We start from the raw sequence: 18,764 nt of genomic DNA on the forward strand, positions 1-18,764 counted from the left end.
AGTACAGCTGAAGGGCTTTCCTCAGTCGTTCCAGCCACTCAGTGGGGCTCTCATCTTTCTTTTGCATTTCATTAAATGCTTTATTGATATTCTGGCCACGGGGTACTGCTTCTCTAATCCCCTGAATTACTATAGTTCTCAGGTCCTGCATATGAGTTTTATGCACCGGATCCTGATTATCCCAATTAGGTCTTTGGAGTGGCCATTTAATATCTGCTTGGGGTCCCTGGGTTTCCTCCCAATCTTCTTCTGACCCACAGACTGGCCAAAAGACATTTTTAGAAATCTTCTTCCCTCCCCATATCTTAGTACAATATTCTATCATTTTCTGCTTATCTTTCTCCAGGGTTCCAGGGAAATATCTCCAATTGTCTAAGATATATGCCAGAGGGGTATTCTTGGGTACAGTAGGTACCCTTCCCATGGGAGTCGAAGGCTTGCTGCCATTTGCCCCCATCTTCTGGAATATTCACAAACGCTCCCCTTGTTCCTGGCCCAGTCCCTCGCGGGAGATGGGAAACGCAGTACTTAAGAGTCCGCACTCGCTTGGTTCAGTATATCGAACCTCTCACTCGTTATATTCCAGGAAACCCAATCCCGCCCGAACGGCAAACCTTGCGAACAAATTCGCAATATACTTACGCGTCCTGCGTCTTCGTCCGGACTCCCGTGCACAGAATTTTTATGGGATTTTACCGGTTTCTCCTTTGCTCATTATTCTAGAATTTAGGTTCGTCGGTAAGGTTGGAGTAAGCTGTTGGTCGCGGGGCCGCGAAATGTCGCGGGGCACCTCCCCGGAGGACCAAAGCCCACTGTTCCTTATCCGAGTCACGGCACCAGAAATTGTTATAAATTGAGACCACAATGGATCATAATCCAATTAAAATTTTATTAATTATAGCAAGTAGAATATGAGCAAAACAGCGCTGGACGACAGGGGAGTCTGCGCTCCACCAACTGCCGTACTGAGCAGTTCAAACAGTCCCTTTTATACATCTTTACTTCCATGTTCATGAGGTAGTGGAGTCATGCTTTTGTTGTTAGGGGGGTCGTTTTCTGCCTCCTGCTGGTCTTCCTCCTTTGTCTCATTGCCCTGTTTCTGTCGGTTCCTGGACACCTGGTGGCATCCTGGACACCTGGCGGTGATCTTATCTTTTCACAAGTGGCATCCTGCACACCTGGCGGTGATCTTATCTTTTCACAAGTGGCATCCTGGACACCTGGCGGTTATCTTATCTTTTGTTGTCTAATCTTTACATTTACATATGGACTTAACATAAATTTAAATAAACAATACCCTAGTCCATAGTTTCTTACGCACGAGATATGTAAATGAATTCACAGAATTGTAATGAATATGTAAACAATTTCTTGGAAAACTAATGAATAGGTGTGAGTAGCTTGTATAAAGGGGGGACTGAAAAGTCCCCTCAGTGTGCATGACTTTGGTGGAGCGATCCCCCATGCACCCAGCGCTGCCAAATAAAGATAACCTCCGCTCGCCTGCATATTGCTGACTGATTCTTCAAATCACACCTCTGTGTGGGAAACAAAGGCGTTCAGGGAACTTAGAGAAGAAACAGAGGTGAATGAAAGGAAAGGAGTGGATGGAAGAGGAGAAAAGACATTAAAAAACAAAAATAGTATCAAAGTGAAATCATCAGGGGAGAACCAAAATGGAAAAGAGGTGTAGGCAGAAAATGGGCTCAGAGTAGGGACACACTTCCATCCTAGCCACTGACTTCCCATCCACATAAACATGCACATAAAAGCTTGCATTCATAAATGTCATACCATACATGTCTGTGGGGAGGAAATAGCTGAAGTGGGACCCTACATGCAAGGACTTTCCGTCCTTTTCAGATCATAGAACATGAGACAGAAAAAAAATCAAGATTCATATGGGGAATGGGCACTCCAGAGATATGTGAACATATTGGGAAGCACATTCACCCCCGATTAAAATCGGGCATCTCCCTTTGTCTTTCCTGACAATTCAGAGAAGAGTACAAAGCTCCTGACATGGATGCTCTGAATCAACCTGTGGGTCATTTCCACAACCTTTGGTTGCTCTACCACTTCAAAAAGTCCCCAAAGCATCCTCAGTCCTCATACCGCAGTTCTCTTAAATCTCAAGTTCAGTGCTGCAGCCCCAGGGAATACTTGGGCTCAAGACAAAACAGAGACTTGGCACACCAGAGATTGTCTTGTCTGAGGTCCTGCCCAGGAGCCTTCTTGCCTTGCACTTTGTTCATATGAAAGGCAAGCAGCTGCTACGATGCTGTGCCTCCCACAGCAATTAGCTTGCTGCTTGCATGGAGCAGAGTTGAATATACGTTCTGCCACATTAATAAAGACTTGAATTTCCTTCTCCCTAATGCTTCTTATTTTAAAATAGTTTGTATATATTTAACCTGTGCTAGTTTAAGGACACCATAGAGAAGGATTGTCAACAATAAAACAGGAGATTGCTAGTGAGAGAATATATTGACTTGCATCTGGCACATTTAATACACAGCAATGGTTAAGATTTAGGCACAAATTCGTGGTGTTGATCCCAAAGCCTGAGGACAAGCACTTAAAGGCATGCCCTGGATACATCACTACTGGCTGTACAGAGCTATATGGATGATGCAAGGCTCATGTGACTGAGATGCCTAAGTTAGAAGTGTGTTTGACCCCAGATATGTGTGGGGTGAATGGAGAGAGGTGGTACTGAGAGGATGATTCAGCTTTCATTGGGCCAACTTGTCCTCTGTATGTTCCCCTCAGTCCCTTTAGTGACTCTGCAGGGAGCCAAGAGCACTTATATTCCCAGCCTTATTGCCTGTCGTGGTTTAACCCCAGCCAGCAACTAAACACCGCACAGCCACTCACTCATTCCCCCCCCCCCCCCCCCCCCCAGTGGGATGGAGGAGAGAATTGGAAGGGTAAAAATGAGAAAACTCATAGGTTGAGATAAAGACAGTTTAATAAGTAAAGCAAAAGCCATGCATGCAAGCAAAGCAAAACAAGGAATTCATTCACTACTTCCCATTGACAGGCAGGTATTCAGCCATCTCCAGGAAAGCAGGGCTCCATCATGCTTAACGGTTACTTGGGAAGACAAATGCCATAACTTTGAACATCGCCCCCATTCCTTCTTCCTTCAGCTTCATATGCTGAGTATGACATCATATGGTATAGAATATTCCTTTGGTCAGTTGGGGTCAGCTGTCCCAGCTGTGTCACCTCCCAACTTCTTGTGCACCCCCAGCATACTCACTGGTGGGGTAGAGCGAGAAGCAGAAAATGCCTTGACTCTGTATAAGCACTGCTCAGCAATAATGAAAACATCTCTGCATTATTAACACTATTTTTGGCACAAATCTGAAATGTAGCCCCATACTAGCTACTATGAGGAAAATTAACTTTATCTCAGCCAAAACCAGCACATCACCTCAGCCAGATGATTAAAGATTGGAGGGGATGAGCCCATGTCTACATCCCCAATTTAGGCACTAAAATAGGTGTTCAAATTAGGTTGTGTAAGTTCCTCCAAGAGTATATTGATCATTTATATGTGAAAAGAAGTAACAAGTAACTATGATATGAATGCTTATATAAAAACTAATCCCACCTCATTCCTCTAGGGAGCTGAAATAGACTCAGCATTGCATCTGAGCCTGCTATGTACTGCTCTGACACCCAAATGCTTTCCTGAACCAATGAAAAATAAAATTAACAGTTCTTGTATGTTGTTCATATTGTTCTGCTAAAGGAAGACACTTGTATGATCATGGTTTATGGTCTGGTGAGCTCTTGAGGCTTGTTTAGGGGAGGCTGATTTGCCTTTGTTTTCCTGTATATTCACATCAGAGAAGGCAAACTCTAAAAAACACTCTATGCTTTGAGTAAATACCATTGAGCTTTGAGATGCCCTCTAGCTCCTGGCATGGCTGAAGACCAACTTCCAGGGTCTCAGACCAGCTCCTGAGAAATTCATATCTTGTGAAATGGAAGTAATTATTATATCTCTGAGGCACTGAAGTAGGCCTCTGGAGAGGATATTCTAATTGTTGACTGGGAAAAATTATCATGAGGTGACTACAGCCACAGGGTAAATGACTATATCACAGGACCCTAAAATGGCAATGCCTATCAGCCTCACAATGCTCTTACCAGCTGTAGATTTAATAAACATCTTACCAATTTTTTATTTTATTGTCAAAGAAGCAATTGATTTGAGCCCATGAAAGAAAAATAATTCTCTGGGGGGAAAAAACCATACATACAAGATACCTGTGATAACTTTGGTCTGGAAAGGAAAATGGCAGGCTTTCCTGTGTCACCGATACAAGCAGTGGGCACTGCACCCACCTGCCCTCACATACACTTATGTTTCTGCAGCATGCTGCTCAGTGCAGGGAGTTCATAGCAGGAAGAAAGAACCATGGATCTGGTGAGGAGATCCTTGTGATTACAGCTTAAGTATTCATATCATGGGACAGTCTCACCAAAAAGGTTCTTTGAAGAGATTTTTTGGGGATTCACATTGTCCTGCAAAACCAGAGGATGCTGGTGATAGAGGAATAAAAGCCAAACAGATGTGGCTGAGGAGATGTGTTTCCACTGAAACATTGCCATTGTCAGTAGCATTTCTGGAGGGCGAGTGTTCGTGCAAAGTGATGAAATTGTATTGTTTGGCAGACACAGCTCCTACATGGTTCAGACTCCCAAGAACTGTGTGAAGAGCTTTCCCCATCCAACACTACCTCCCACACCTGAGGAAGCCTATGTCTATTGCTCTATATGTCTTTTGGCTCTTCTTTTTTGAAAAAAAGTAAAACTTGTCCGCTTCAGTCATTTTTTACAAGGAAAAGACATATGCAATGTGGTACTGATGTTCTCAACTCTGAATCACTGACTTCATCCTCGCTTTTGAGGGGATGGGGATGGGCAGGCTGTTAGTGTGGTAGTATAGGAAACCCTATAAGCAACCATGCTGACTGTGTCAGGACTGACCAGACTGCAGACCCTGCCGTTGGCAGTGAACTCTGCTGGGTCAGGTGGAAACCTTCTGGCCCAGCCTGGCGTTAACCAGTCATGACTGCTCTGTAGGCACTGTAGGCTCAGCTGTCTTTTTCATGGGCCAGAGGCCTGCAAACTTAGCAAGAAGTATATAATGCTTATCTCCAAATGCAGGCAGAGCTCCTTATAGAGTACCTTCTTCATTAATTACCATGTTACAGGCTTAGGGCACTCCATGCTCAGCTTACTCTGATACATGGATGGCTCAGAGACACAATGGCAGTGCAAGGGGCTCCAAGCAGTCATGAGGCCTGGGTGCCTCTCTTCTTTCACTGTTACATAGAGTGCTTTGCACTGCTAACTAATGCTCTGCTCTAGGACCTGCAGCAATTTTCTTTGCTGCTCTGCCCACAATACTATTCTGGATTGATTTACCATTAACATACAACACAGTAGTGGGGGAAGGAACAGAAATGGAAGTATCTGTAACTTTTTGAAAAGCTACAACAGTAGGAGACATGTCAGCTTGAATTTTTCCTTGCTTCAGAGTGCCTTAGCTTTTATAGCTCTGATACTTAACCAAGACATGCATTTTATAATTTACATGCTTGAACACATGCCTAACTTGAGTGGACAGTTCCCATAATTGAAGTTAAGTCTGTGTTTAAGTGTGTTGTTTAATCAGTGACCAAAGGTTAATACAGAAGCATTGATTCATTATATAATAAGAATTACTAACACCTTAGCACGCTAATAAACTGCTTTTTGGTTTCTGCCTATTTGCACAGATAGGATTTAAAGCAAAAACAGTTGAATAATGGGCCATATACGATTTATTTAAAGAACGGTGTGCTCATGTTTGTCTGAGGAGACCCTTATTGTTAACTTGAGGATGTACTAAATCCTTGAATGGGTGACATAGGGAATGTGCTGCTTGTCCAGGCACAAGATATCTTAATATTGTTAACTTGAAGATGTACTAAATCCTTGAATGGGAGTGTGCTAATTGTCCAGGTGCAAGATATGTTACTGAGTTCCCAGAAAGTTAATGAATAGACATGAGTGACTTGTATAAAGAGGGAGCTGAAAGGTTCCCTCGGTGTGCATGACTTTGGTGGAGCAATCCCCCATGCACCCAGCACTGCCGAATAAAGATAACCTCTGCTCGCTTGTATATCGGTAAAGTGATTCTTTAAATCAATTTGGCAACCCAGATGGGACCTGCTCTGCTTGGCTGCGGGACCCATTGAGAGCGGGGACTCCCTAGGGTACTCCCGGGGATTTTCCTGGAGGGGCTCCTCATCTCATCTGGATCACCACAGGAGCAGACAAGGACTCTATCCTACTGAGCAAAAGGTATTATCTTTATTCAAATACTGTATTTAAGAATATTACTGGTTTGGATATTTCTGTTTTTGGGGACTGGTCCGTTTGTAAAGCTGTTCGTAAGACATAAGATTACTGTATGCTTATGCAGGGTGGCGTATGCTGGGTAGCTAGCGCCGCAGGTGACGTACAGAATTAGACTCTATAACTCGAAAGTTATAAAGTAGGTATGTTTATTGCACGCAGATGCACGGGGGATCGCTCCTCCACAAGCGTGCATGCCCAAAGTGACGAACCATCTCACATTTATACAATAAAACAAATGAATATTCAATTAACACCTATACATATCCATTACCTAAACTCCCTTACTCTGGCTTCCTATGTTAATTAGCTTATCAGTCCTGTGCCTGGAATGTGGTGGTCTTGCAGGTTTGTAGGTGATTCATGTCCTTGTGACCATCTGATCTTCTGCAGCAAGGAGACTTAGCACTCCCTCCCTCTAGATAACATTGGAATGTCTCTTATCCTTTTCTCATCCTTTTTATAAATAGCCCCTTTGTTAGAGGAAGAAGGGTAGGTGTCTCCTCAAAGCTGTGTGGCTATGTGACCAGACACCACACCCATGACCAGTCACCATACCCACATTCCTTGAGCAGACATATACAATCACAATCGATGTCCATTGTCCCCATTTCACACTATTTCTCCATATCAATCCCCCCTTTTCTATCAAACTAAGTAAATTCTTTTACTTAAGCAGTCTTCCCAAATGATATAAAGCATCATACATAAGTGTTACCCTTTTAAACATTCTCCAAACCCACAAATACAACATAATGGTTAGTATTAAGGAAATTCCTAAACTGATCAATACGATCACAATGGGGTGTACCATAGCGTTAAGAATTCCTGTTGCAGAAGGTGACCAGCCAAAGAGAGTATCCCACCAATTATGGTTTCCATCAGGAGATCATTTACATATTCATTACAATTCCGGGAAATCATTTACATATTTCGCTCCTGCGCAATGTCCTTGAGGAGTGGTCGTCTGGGGGTCTTCAGGATGAAGATCAGGAGTCTTCCTCCAGTGAACCTTTTTTACCTTCTTGTTTCTGCGCAGACTCTGTTCCTCGATAGACTAATGAGCATGATTCAAATTCCTTGTTTAGGTAGCGTTATATACACAACAGAAACTTAGGACCAGATGGCCCTTATAAAGATAACAAATCCAAGGACCTTGTGTCTAGTACATCCGTGGTGCTGACACTAAGGGTCTTGGTGTATTCATCATGTTGACAATAAGGGTCCTTGAACACCTCCCAACTTTGGATAATTATATATAAGCACATCATTTTCTAAAAAAGTAGTATACCATTCATCACTCATTGTACGTAGCTCATTATTCAATCCCCCCTGTTCTAAAAACTATCATTATGGTCTCTGATCATTATGCTTTCTGATCATTCTTCGACAGCACCAAACAGAACATTGAAGTAATAAGGAGTATGTAATTGGCAATCTATTCCCAATACTGTACTCACTTGTACTATTTTGGCACAAAAGTGTGAGTCTCTATTGGAAGAGATTGTTGCCGGAACCCCAAAGCGGGGGATAATTTCATTTAACAATCCCTTCGTTACCTCTCTTGCTTTATTTGTTCAACAAGGAAAGGTTTTTGGCCAGCCTGAAAACATATCAGACATAACTAATAAATATTGGTACCCCCCTTTTCTTGGGAGTTCGGAAAATCAGCTTGCCACTGTTGTCCTGGATAATTTCCTCTACTAATGTTCCCTAGTTTTATTTTATTTGCTGTATTGGGATTATTGCATAAACACATTTCACATTGCTGAGTCACCTGTTTTATTACAGTATACAAGTTTCGCCCTATCAATTTCTGATTTAGACTTTTATATAAAGTATCAGCTCCCCAATGCGTCTTATTAATAATAGGGCTGTGGTCCATATTAAATTGGATGGTACCACGATACGACCATCCCTTAAATAAGTCCACTTATTTATTTTTATTTTACCATTCATGTCCTGAATTACCTTTAAGTTTTCTTTAGAGTAGTTTGGCTCCTGATCTGTACTTACAGTTTGGATTTTATCATCTGGTATTAAGGATAATTCCTCCTTTCCTACCTCCTCTGTTACTCGTCTGGCCTCATGGTCGGCCAGGCAGTTTTCAATTTCCAAATCAGTCCCTCAATGGGCCATCTTATGTTCTTCCTTCCTGGATGACCCTCTTATAACAGAGGGGGCCATTCCTCACATCAAGGTCTGGCATGGCATATGTCCCCACCACTCAACGCCTACTGGGTTGCAGCCAACAGCGGAGCTCAAGATTCTTCTTGGTGGAAAACACAGAGGCCAACCCAGTCTTGCCCTTGACTATGGTAGGAGGCACCTGACCAACCTTATTCGTTGTACTTCCTTGTCAATGCAGAGTTTCATCTGCACATCCCATAACAAGTCACAGTCATGGTAAAACACAGATTTACATTAGTAGAACTACTACAGAGTGTATTTTGTTTCAGTTTTTCTGCCAATATCCCCCACAGCCTTGCTGACCAAGGGATATTGTTTTTATCTGAACTGGGCAAGCCTCCCCCTTATCATTTTTACTGTAACAGGTAAAGCATTTTTCACCTTTCCTGGAATTTATTTTCAGGTACACCTGGTTAAAAATTTCTTTTACTTCAGGGAGGTCCTCTTTTCCTCTTTTCGGTTTAATTAAAGATAAGCTCAAGATTTCAATTACTTGATCATTTCTAACTTTTAGTTTCATTTCTCCTTCTTTAAACGTCTAGATGTTCTAATAAATCTCATCCCAACAAAGATTTTGGTGAATTTGGCATTATTTGTTTTCTTAGTTTGTACTTTAAAGGTTTCAGGATGTTTTCCTGGTGGGCCAGCAGCTCCCACAACTGTAACAAATTATTATTTTTTTTTTACTGAAGTTTAACACCAAATAAGTTGGTTTTGTATTCACTAAAATTCCACCTCATTTTTCCTAGTCCCTAGTTCACCAGAATCCCTTGCTGGTTCTTTAGCTTAGAGCAATCTTGCTTCCAGTGTCCACTTTCCCTACAATATGCACTGTGATCCGATCCCATAGGAGAGGGATTCACTCTTTCACTTCTGCCTGACAATCCTCCTGTCTCTGCCTCATCTCCTCTACCAGTTTAGCACGACCCAGCTCTTCTTCTCTTACCTGCTGTACACGTTCCCTGTTCCTTCTATCAACTTTTCTATATCACACTTACCTAGCAAGTCAAACCTTTATCTAGTCCTATTAGATCATCCTGACAAATCTTTCATAACCAACTTTCAAACATCTAAATTTCCCATCAAAGATTCACCTTTATTCTCCTCAGACCCATCGCCTGCCCTAAAGGGGCTGTTACAGGTCCTATTGTACTGCAAATGCTGCAGCAATTGGGGTGACATTGTCAGGTCCTTCAGCTCAATTGTCAGCAACAGCAACCCCCTCCTCCTCACCAGCAGAAGGGTTCCGGGCAGGAGATGCTCCTCCTGCTCTGCAGGTTACACAAGCCTGCCTCTGCTACAGCACTTCTGTTTTAACTCTTTCTTACCCTGAATGCAAATCTGTTACTTGTTGCTTTAAGCCTGTGTTCTTACATATCGTGCCTTTGCAGGCAAACAGCAAACATCCTGCCATGCATCCCAGCATGATTCAGTCGCACCTTTGAGGGGGTATGGGTGTTTGTACAAACTCACCCCAACACTTTAACACTTTCACAAGGTCTTTGATTCTCCACCCCCACCCCCCCTCAGGTTTTACATACATTAGTACAAGTTTTTTTCTTACAATGTGTTTCATTCTGGTTGCTCCACAGAAGGAACCACAACATGAGGTTTTTAACACAAAAATTTCAACAAGAACATCTTTCTAGTTTAGATCTCAGTTTTTTTTCCTATCCTTTTCTAGAGCCATAATCAAAGATCAGGTGATGTTAATCCCGCACTCTTTCTAGTGCTAGTACCATAGGGTCCCGAGGGAGTACTAATCCACAGTCCTTTTGCCACTCAGGTTTGTCCCGGAGGACAAAGAACATGTCTGCATATGATGCTTCATCCCATTTTCCTTCTCTTCTCAGAAACATTAATTGCAGGAGAGTGTTATAATCTATAATCTAACATTCCTCCCACCTGAGGCCATTTCGCATCACTCCCCAATTTATACAAAGGCCACCACTGATTACAATATTTAATCAATTTCCTTCTATTTTCAGTGCCACCCTGTCCTACGATATCCCTCCAATGTTTTAATATACAACCCAAGGGCGATTTTTCACAGGGCTTACTCCTTCCATTTCCCATTTTGCAATTTTAATTACTTTGTTTTTCTCCGGCCGCCTTAGCCACCCAAGGTCGGAAACGCGGATAGAGCTCCTTACTCGTTTTGCACTCAAACGTGCGTCTCAAGCACTCTTGCACTCACACTCAGTCAAAATAATTAAGCTATACACGGAAAATCAAAATGTGCATCTCAATCACAGCATTTACACTCTCCGGGCAGCCCTCAGTCACACAAGCAGTATGTTATACGGTACCGTTCACTTATGTACAACTTTTAAGAACACTGACAGTTCACAAAGTATGCATTTCAATGAACAACTGTCAAAAAACCAAACAACAGATTCTAATTTTTCCTGGTCTTTAAGCAGAGTGTTAAGTTTTCTGCTATTGCCTAGAATTACCAGAATATTATTATTTTTCATCATACATTTCATAACTCCAAGCTTTGAACATGTAACAAGACAACACATAGAACAGACAAGACACAGAGCGCTATTTCAGTTGTTACATTCTAGGAATTCCCCAATTCTTAAGACAACCTAAAGGAAGTTTTTAGCTTCCCCCTTTTTTCTTTTTTTTTTTTTTTTTCCCCCGACGCAAAAGTTTCCCTTTTACTTTTGCTATGAGGTCCCTCTTAACTTGTTACTGTGAGATTCCGCCTTATTCCGTCCCACCCCCTGCTTTCTGTCACGAGGCCTCCGGGCTTTTAGGATCTGGCAGTAACCTCAGGTTTGCTCGATCTGCCCTCAAGATCGCTAGCGGCCACCCTTTGGTCAGCAAACGCCCTCCCAAGGTACCTTTCCTCCAGGGGACTATGCTGCGCGCCGGACGTCTTCATGCGTTTCAACCAGCTGCCCCGTTTCTAAACATACCTTTTTATCTGTGGATCCAGGGGTTTCTCTTCTGCTCCCGGGTGAACAGCTGAGAAGAGGAGGCTCCTCCGAGGAAATCTCCCGGGGCGCGCCTAGGAGCGTCCGCTCCACAGCTGGTCCCTCAGCCGAGCAGAAATCCTCCTGGCTGGCTCGCCAAAATGACGTACGGAATTAGACTCTATAACTTGAAAGTTATAAAGTAGGTATGTTTATTGCGCGCAGATGCACGGGGGATCGCTCCTCCACAAGCGTGCATGCCCAAAGTGACGAACCATCTCACATTTATACAATAAAACAAATGAATATTCAATTAACGCCTATACATATCCATTACCTAAACCCCCTTACTCTCGCTTCCTATGTTAATTAGCTTATCAGTCCTTTGCCTGGAATGTGGTGGTCTTGCAGGTTTGTAGGTGATTCATGTCCTTGTGACCATCTGATCTTCTCCAGCAAGAAGACTTAGCACTCCCTCCCTCTAGATAACATTGGAATGTCTCTTATCCTTTTCTCATCCTTTTATAAATAGCCCCTTTGTTAGAGGAAGAAGGGTAGGTGTCTCCTCAAAGCTGTGTGGCTATGTGACCAGGCACCACACCCATGACCAGTCACCATACCCACATTCCTTGAGCAGACATATACAATCACGATCGATGTCCATTGTCCCCATTTCACACTATTTCTCCATATCACAGGTATACATTTGATTTTTATTTAGTGTTTGTTTTGATATTAAGGTAATATCAGAAGTTTGTGTTTTAGTCTGAAGACTAAATACCTTTGATGATTTGGAGTCAATCCGTACACACAAGTTTGATAATTATAGGATTAATATTATTTGTTGTACTTACTTTACGTTGTAAATATAAGAACATTTCTGTATTAGATATGAATGTTGGTGTGTGAGTACTCTCTTGAGCATCTGAGGGGTGAGTGTGAACCTCTATATGTTTTAAAGTGCATATAGTGTAAAGAATTATTGAGTATATGGTGGGGGCAAGAAATTAAATGCCCTAATTGTAAGGTTTGGACTCCCTGGGATAAGAGAGAGAGAGCTGTAAGTGAGATTAGAGTGATTTGTGGTTGGGATAGCAATTAAGGTGTTATGGAGGGGAAACAGAGTGGCGGAATATTAAGAAAGAGTCTGCTGGAATGTGTTTTAAGTCATTGGAAGGAAATAGGAGAGCAACCTGGAGGGAGCGTGAATAAAAAGATTGGTCAGGATGTGTTTGGTACAGTGCTCTGGGTGATGCTCTGTTTGTGTTGAGAAAGGAATGTACTCTGAGTAAGTAGAAAAGGTTCCACTGAATGTACTCTGAATAATTAGAAAAGATAAGGTGGGCATAATTAGAAAAGATAAGGTGGGCACCTGAAGGAGATAAGGAGACCATCAAGTCAGGAAATCGTTCAACAAAGAAAATTGAAAGGTCTACTCCACCTAGATCCCACCTATTGTGAATATAATGATTAGGTGTCAAAATGAAATGAGTATGTATGTAAAGATGTGTAACTCCTCACGAAAACTGTATAAAATACCTAACTTTTCACTGAAAACTTTGGAGCTAGTATTTGGCTAGCTCCCCAACATTGCACGAAATAAATACCTTTGCTGCTTAAAGACAAAGTTCATCTCTGAGCAGTTGCTCTGTGCCGTTTTGGCATCAATTTGGCGAGCCAGCCAGGAGAACTCTCCACCAGGGCTGTAATCCAGGGGCCTGGGGACCCTCAGGGCCCCCGACTGCATCTTCTGTCGGCAAGACTCCCCTACCCCTCAGCTTCTCACACAGTTGGACAAGGACTTCTGCACAACATAAAAGGTATTTATATTTATTCTTTGTTTTGAATATTTGATTGTCTTAAGATTTGGTTTTACCCCATAAGATGAAGGACCACAGGGTTGAGAAGAAGGGATGCCTTCTGAAAAGGGTAATAGCCCTATTAGATTGTCTTAAGATTTGGGAAGCTAAAAACATCCTTTAGGTTGTCTTAAGATTTGGGGAATTCCTAGAATGTAACAACTGAAATAGCGCTCTGTGTCTTGTTCCTTTTATGTGTTGTCTTGTTACATGTCCATAATTGGAGTTTTGAAATGTATGTTGAAAAAAAAATTAAATCTGGTAATTCTGATAATTCTGGGCGAATAGCTGAAAACTTGACATGCTGCTTAAGGCCAGAAAAAATTAGAATCTGTTTTTTGGCAATTGTTCATTGAAATGTGTACTTTGTGTGATAACGCGAACTGTCAGCGTTCCTAGAGCTGTATGTAAGTGCATGGTACCTTGTAACATACTGCCTGTGTGACTGAGGACTGCCTGGAGAGTGTGATGTGTGTGAGAGACGCGGTGTCACTGCAAAGTGAGTGGGGAGTCCTGATCTGCGTTTCCGTGTTCCCTGCAAGGGAGCTGGCCAGAGACGGATGAAGCAATTGAAAAATCAATTTATGAAGTGTTGGAATGCATAATTAGAAATTAGAGCGGGAGACTGTGGACAAAACATTAGAACTAACATCATTTGGAAAAAGCACAAATTAACCTCTGCCCTTAGTGTCATAGGTGCTGTCTGTATACTCGAAAAAAGGGTGGCAAGTGTCTAAGATATATTATCTCCACGCAAAAAAAAAATAAATAAAAAAATGAGACCAAGAAATAAGGCTAAATAGAGGTCTTGAACTGTGGTGTGTGTTCTGAGATAAGTATGGTGCCTCCAGTAATAACTAATACATTGTAGACAAATACCAGACTTATTAGGAAGATGGGGGGCAGACTGAGCCAAGAAATAAATACCAAAACATGCCTGGGATGTATTTTGAAGCACTGGAAAGAATATGGTAGAATTCCCAGTGGAAATCTGAACAAAAAGACATTTAAAAAATATTGTCAGAATTGGTGGTCTTTGTATACATTAGGTGATGGTGAAAGATGGCCACTTGAAGGAAGTCTTATATTACAACACAATTTTACAGCTTATGCTGTTTCTTCGTAGAGAACAAAAGTGGGATGAAGTAATGTGTGCAGCTATGTTTGTGTAACAGGAGTGCGGGATTAACACCACCTGATCTTTGATTCTGGCTTTAGAAAAGGATGGGAAAAAAACCTGAGACCTAAACTAGAAAGGTGCTCTTGTTAAAAAAAGAGCTCAGGTTGTGGTTCCTTCTGTGGAGCAACCAGAATGAAACACATTGTAAGAAAAAAACTTGTACTAATGTATGTAAGACCTGAAGCAGGGGTGGAGAATCAAAGACCCTGTGAAAGTGTTAAAGTATTGGGGTGAGTTTGTACAAACCGCCATTAGAGGGTGCGACTGAATCATGCTGTATGCATGTCAGGGTGTTTGCTGTTTGCCTGCAAAGGCGTGATATGTAAGAACACAGGCTTAAAGCAACAAGTAGTAGACTTGCATTCAGGGTAAGAAACAGTTAAAGCAGAAGTGTTGTTGCAGAGGCAGGCTTGTGTAACCTGCAGAGCAGGAAGAGCATCTCCTTCCCCTAATCATTCTGCTGGTGAGGAGGAGGGGGTTGCTTTTGCTGACAATTGAGCTGAAGGACCTGACAATGTCACCCCAAGTGCTGCACGAATTTGTAGTACAACAGGACCCATAACTGGCCCCTTTAGGGCAGGCAATGGGTCTGAGGAGAATAAAGGTGAATCTTTGGGGAAATTTAAATGCTTGGAAGTTGGTTGTGAAGGACTGTCACTATGATCTAATAGGACTAGATAAAGGTTCGAGTTGATTGTTACTAGGTAATTATGATGTAGAAAAGTTGATAGAAGGAACAGGGAACGTTGATAGAGAAGAGCTGGGTTGCGCTAAACTGGCAGAGGAGGAATGTCAGGCAGAAGTGAAAGAGTGAATCCCTCTTCTATGGGATCGGATCACTGTGCATATTGTAGGGAAAGTGGGCACTGGAAGTGAGATTGCCCTAAGCTAAAGAACCAGCAAGGGGTTCTGGTGAACTAGGGACTAGGAAAAATGAGGTGTAATTTTTAGTGAATACAAACCCAACTTATTTGGTGTTTGTAAGAAATGGTCCAGCAATTCGTGTCAATGGTCCAGCAATAGGTGTCAATAGAGGGTTTAAAAGGTAAATATTGGGTCCTGGATCTAGGGGACAGGAGAACAAAGGAGTTTCAAAATGACTGTTAACTATTGCAAGGGATGCTACACAAGTCTCTGACATCCAGCCAAGAGATTACCAAATAAGGAAGAAAAGGAAACTAAAGGATGACTGGAGGACAAAGCCTGGGAGGAAGACTGCGAGCCTTCAGCCCAAACGACCCCCAGAGGGACCACTGAGAACTGATATGCATGCGCTAGTGGAAGGGGTCGAATTCCGGAAACTAATTGTAATAACCCTGCCTTTCTTAGAAGTAGTGATGAATATGTATTAGCTTAGGAACATAAAAACCAGCCGCCTGATGTAACACGTGAGCGTGTTAGAGGAGCCTGGACTCCCCGTGCACCGAGCACTGTTTACTTGCCTTTTATTAACCCCATAAGTAAATGATATAAAACTAAAAATTGACTTGGAATTTATAACAATTTGGTGACCCTGATGGTGACCTCTTGGGTCCCGATTCTGTGAACAGCTAAGGGAGGCGCCCCCACCCTGCTTTCGTTGTGGCCCTTATGAGGAGCAGTGCGGAGCCCAGCAGGATTACGAACATAAGAGGCAAGTAAAGAACAAGAGCTCTCCCCTCCTCCGGTACCCGTAATTCTGCGCGCGAAGATCCGAACGAATATTTATCATTTTGTGAGTGTATATCCATTTGGTTGAATGGATACGGTTGTGTGACTGTGTGTAAGGGTGTAACTGAGACGGAACTTGGTTCCGAAGCGTGTGCGGAGGTCTTTTAACTGCGGTTCTGATATCCTGCGAGGGACTTGGCCGGTGAAGGACCGAAACGATCATTCTAAGTGTTCGTGGGTGGGATAACACTCGCAAGACACCTTTAGATACAGGCACAGCCAGGAGTTTGGAGCTTTTTGTATAAAAGGTTCTAGTAATGGGTCAGGGGCAAAGCAAATCCTTAGACTTGGAAGGTTCAAGGAGGGGTCTCTGGTTTAAAAGGGGAGGAAAATTACCAGACATTCCACTGGATAGTCCCTTAGGGCTAATGTTAAGATATTGGAATAGCTTAATGTGGATAACTGGCTAGCTGAAAAAGGTCACATAGACAGTCCAGCTGGCTGGACAAAAATGCACATCGCTCTCAGCTTATCTGAAGTAAAGCAAAATACACTGTCTTTGGCTGTTTTTGTTACACAATAACAGGAAGATTTTGGTGGGAAAAGAATGCTGCAGGTGGGAACAGATAACTACAGAAGAGAAACTAGGGGCGGACTTGGTATTTAGGCAACTAACCAATAATGAGCTTAACTTTTGTAATATGTATGAGCTAATTATAACAAGGCATAAAAGGTGACTGTAAGGGAAAATAAACGAAGTCTGCTGATCACTCATATTGAGTGACTGTGTCTTCCCTCCGTCGCAACAGCTTAAGAAGCACTAAACATAAGGACAAGGTGAAAATGATTCAGTTTTGTATGGTTAAATGGCCAAAAGAACCCTTAAGACCCCACATATTTTGGCCGATGTTCGGTACCACGGAGGACTTGGTCTGTCAGGCTTTGAACATTTATGTTAATAGCAGAACATCAATGGATCCAGAAGAGAGCAAGTATGCTGCAGCCTGGCTGGGACTAACGGAAGCGCCTGCCACTCGGATATTTAGTTTAACTACAAAAAAGGAGGGTGAGGAAGATAAGGAGGAGTGGGAACCCCTTGATAATTTACCCCCTCCATATAACCAACACTCCCCAACTGCACCAACCCCTAGCCCATCCCCACCTGCCCGAAGGACAAGGAATCAACAAAGGAACAGGGAAAGGGAACAGGAAGGGGTTGAGGAGCAGAGGGGTTTATACCTGCTGCGGGAGGTACCCTTGGGAGGTAATCAGGGAGGAACAGGCTTTGTGACGGTGCCCCTCAATAGGTCAGATGTGAGGAATTTTAAAAAGGAAATGGGTAATTTATTGAATGACTCTCTAGGGGTCACAGAGAGATTAGACCAATTCCTGGGACCCAACATGTATAGGTGGGAGGAAATGCAGTCGATTTTGGGGATCCTCTTCACCACGGAAGAAAGGGGAATGATTAGGCAAGCGGGAATGAGAATATGGGAGAGGCAAAATCAAGCCGGACCACCCGGAGATACAAAATGGCTGAATGTGGACCCTAACTGGGACCATCAAACGGTGGCAGGACGACAGAACATGAGGGATCTTAGAACTATAATAATTCAAGGCGTCAAGGAAGCGGTACCGAGGGGACAGAATATTAAAGCCTTCAATGAACACCAAAAGAAAGAGGAGTCCCCAATGGAATGGCTGGAAAGGTTAAGGAAAAGCCTCCAAATGTATTCTGGCCTGGATCCAGATTCACCCGTGGAGGGGTGTGTGTGCTATTGAAAACAGTTTGTGGCAAAATCATGGGAGGATATACAGAAAAAGATAGAGAAACTAGATAACTGGCAAGACGGGATTGGAGGAATTGTTGCGAGAGGCTCAAAAAGTCTTCATGAGGCGTGATGAAGAAAGACAGAAAGCTGAAGTAAAAATTTTTTTGGCTGCTATCAGAGAAGGCCAGAAAGGAGGGGAAAAAGGAAAAGATAAGGGAGGTAGCTTAGACAACAGACTGAAAAAGGACGGGAACTTACCAGCTTGTTATTATTGTGGGATGAAAGGACACTTGCAGAGAAACTGTCGGAAGCGACAGAAAGATGAGAAAATGTTTAAGGAAGATTAGGGGTGTCAGGGGCTATACCTTCTGGGGACCCAAACATCTACAGAGCCCTTGATAAAGTTATTAATAGGTCCCCACAAGGAAGAAATTTTGTTTCTGGTAGATACGAGGGCCAAAAGATTGACTATCCGGAATATACCAGATAGACTCCAAAGGGGGAATAAGCAAACGTCCGTGGTAGGGGCAAAAGGGGAATCCTTCCCTGTGTCAATACTGGAAAATGTTGAGGTAGAATCTGAGACCTATGTGGGTCTTAATGATCTTTTACTTGTTCCAGAAGCAGAATATAACCTATCGGGGAGGGATTTGATTATCAAAATGGGCTTAAAGCTTAAAGGGGAAAACGGAAAAGTCCGGTTATATACATTAACAAAAGAAGATGAGGGAGATATAGATCCTTGGGTATGGTCTAAGGAAGGGGAATT

Source organism: Falco naumanni, chromosome W (genome assembly GCF_017639655.2).
Source record: "Falco naumanni isolate bFalNau1 chromosome W, bFalNau1.pat, whole genome shotgun sequence".
Classification (NCBI taxonomy): Eukaryota; Metazoa; Chordata; class Aves; order Falconiformes; family Falconidae; genus Falco; species Falco naumanni.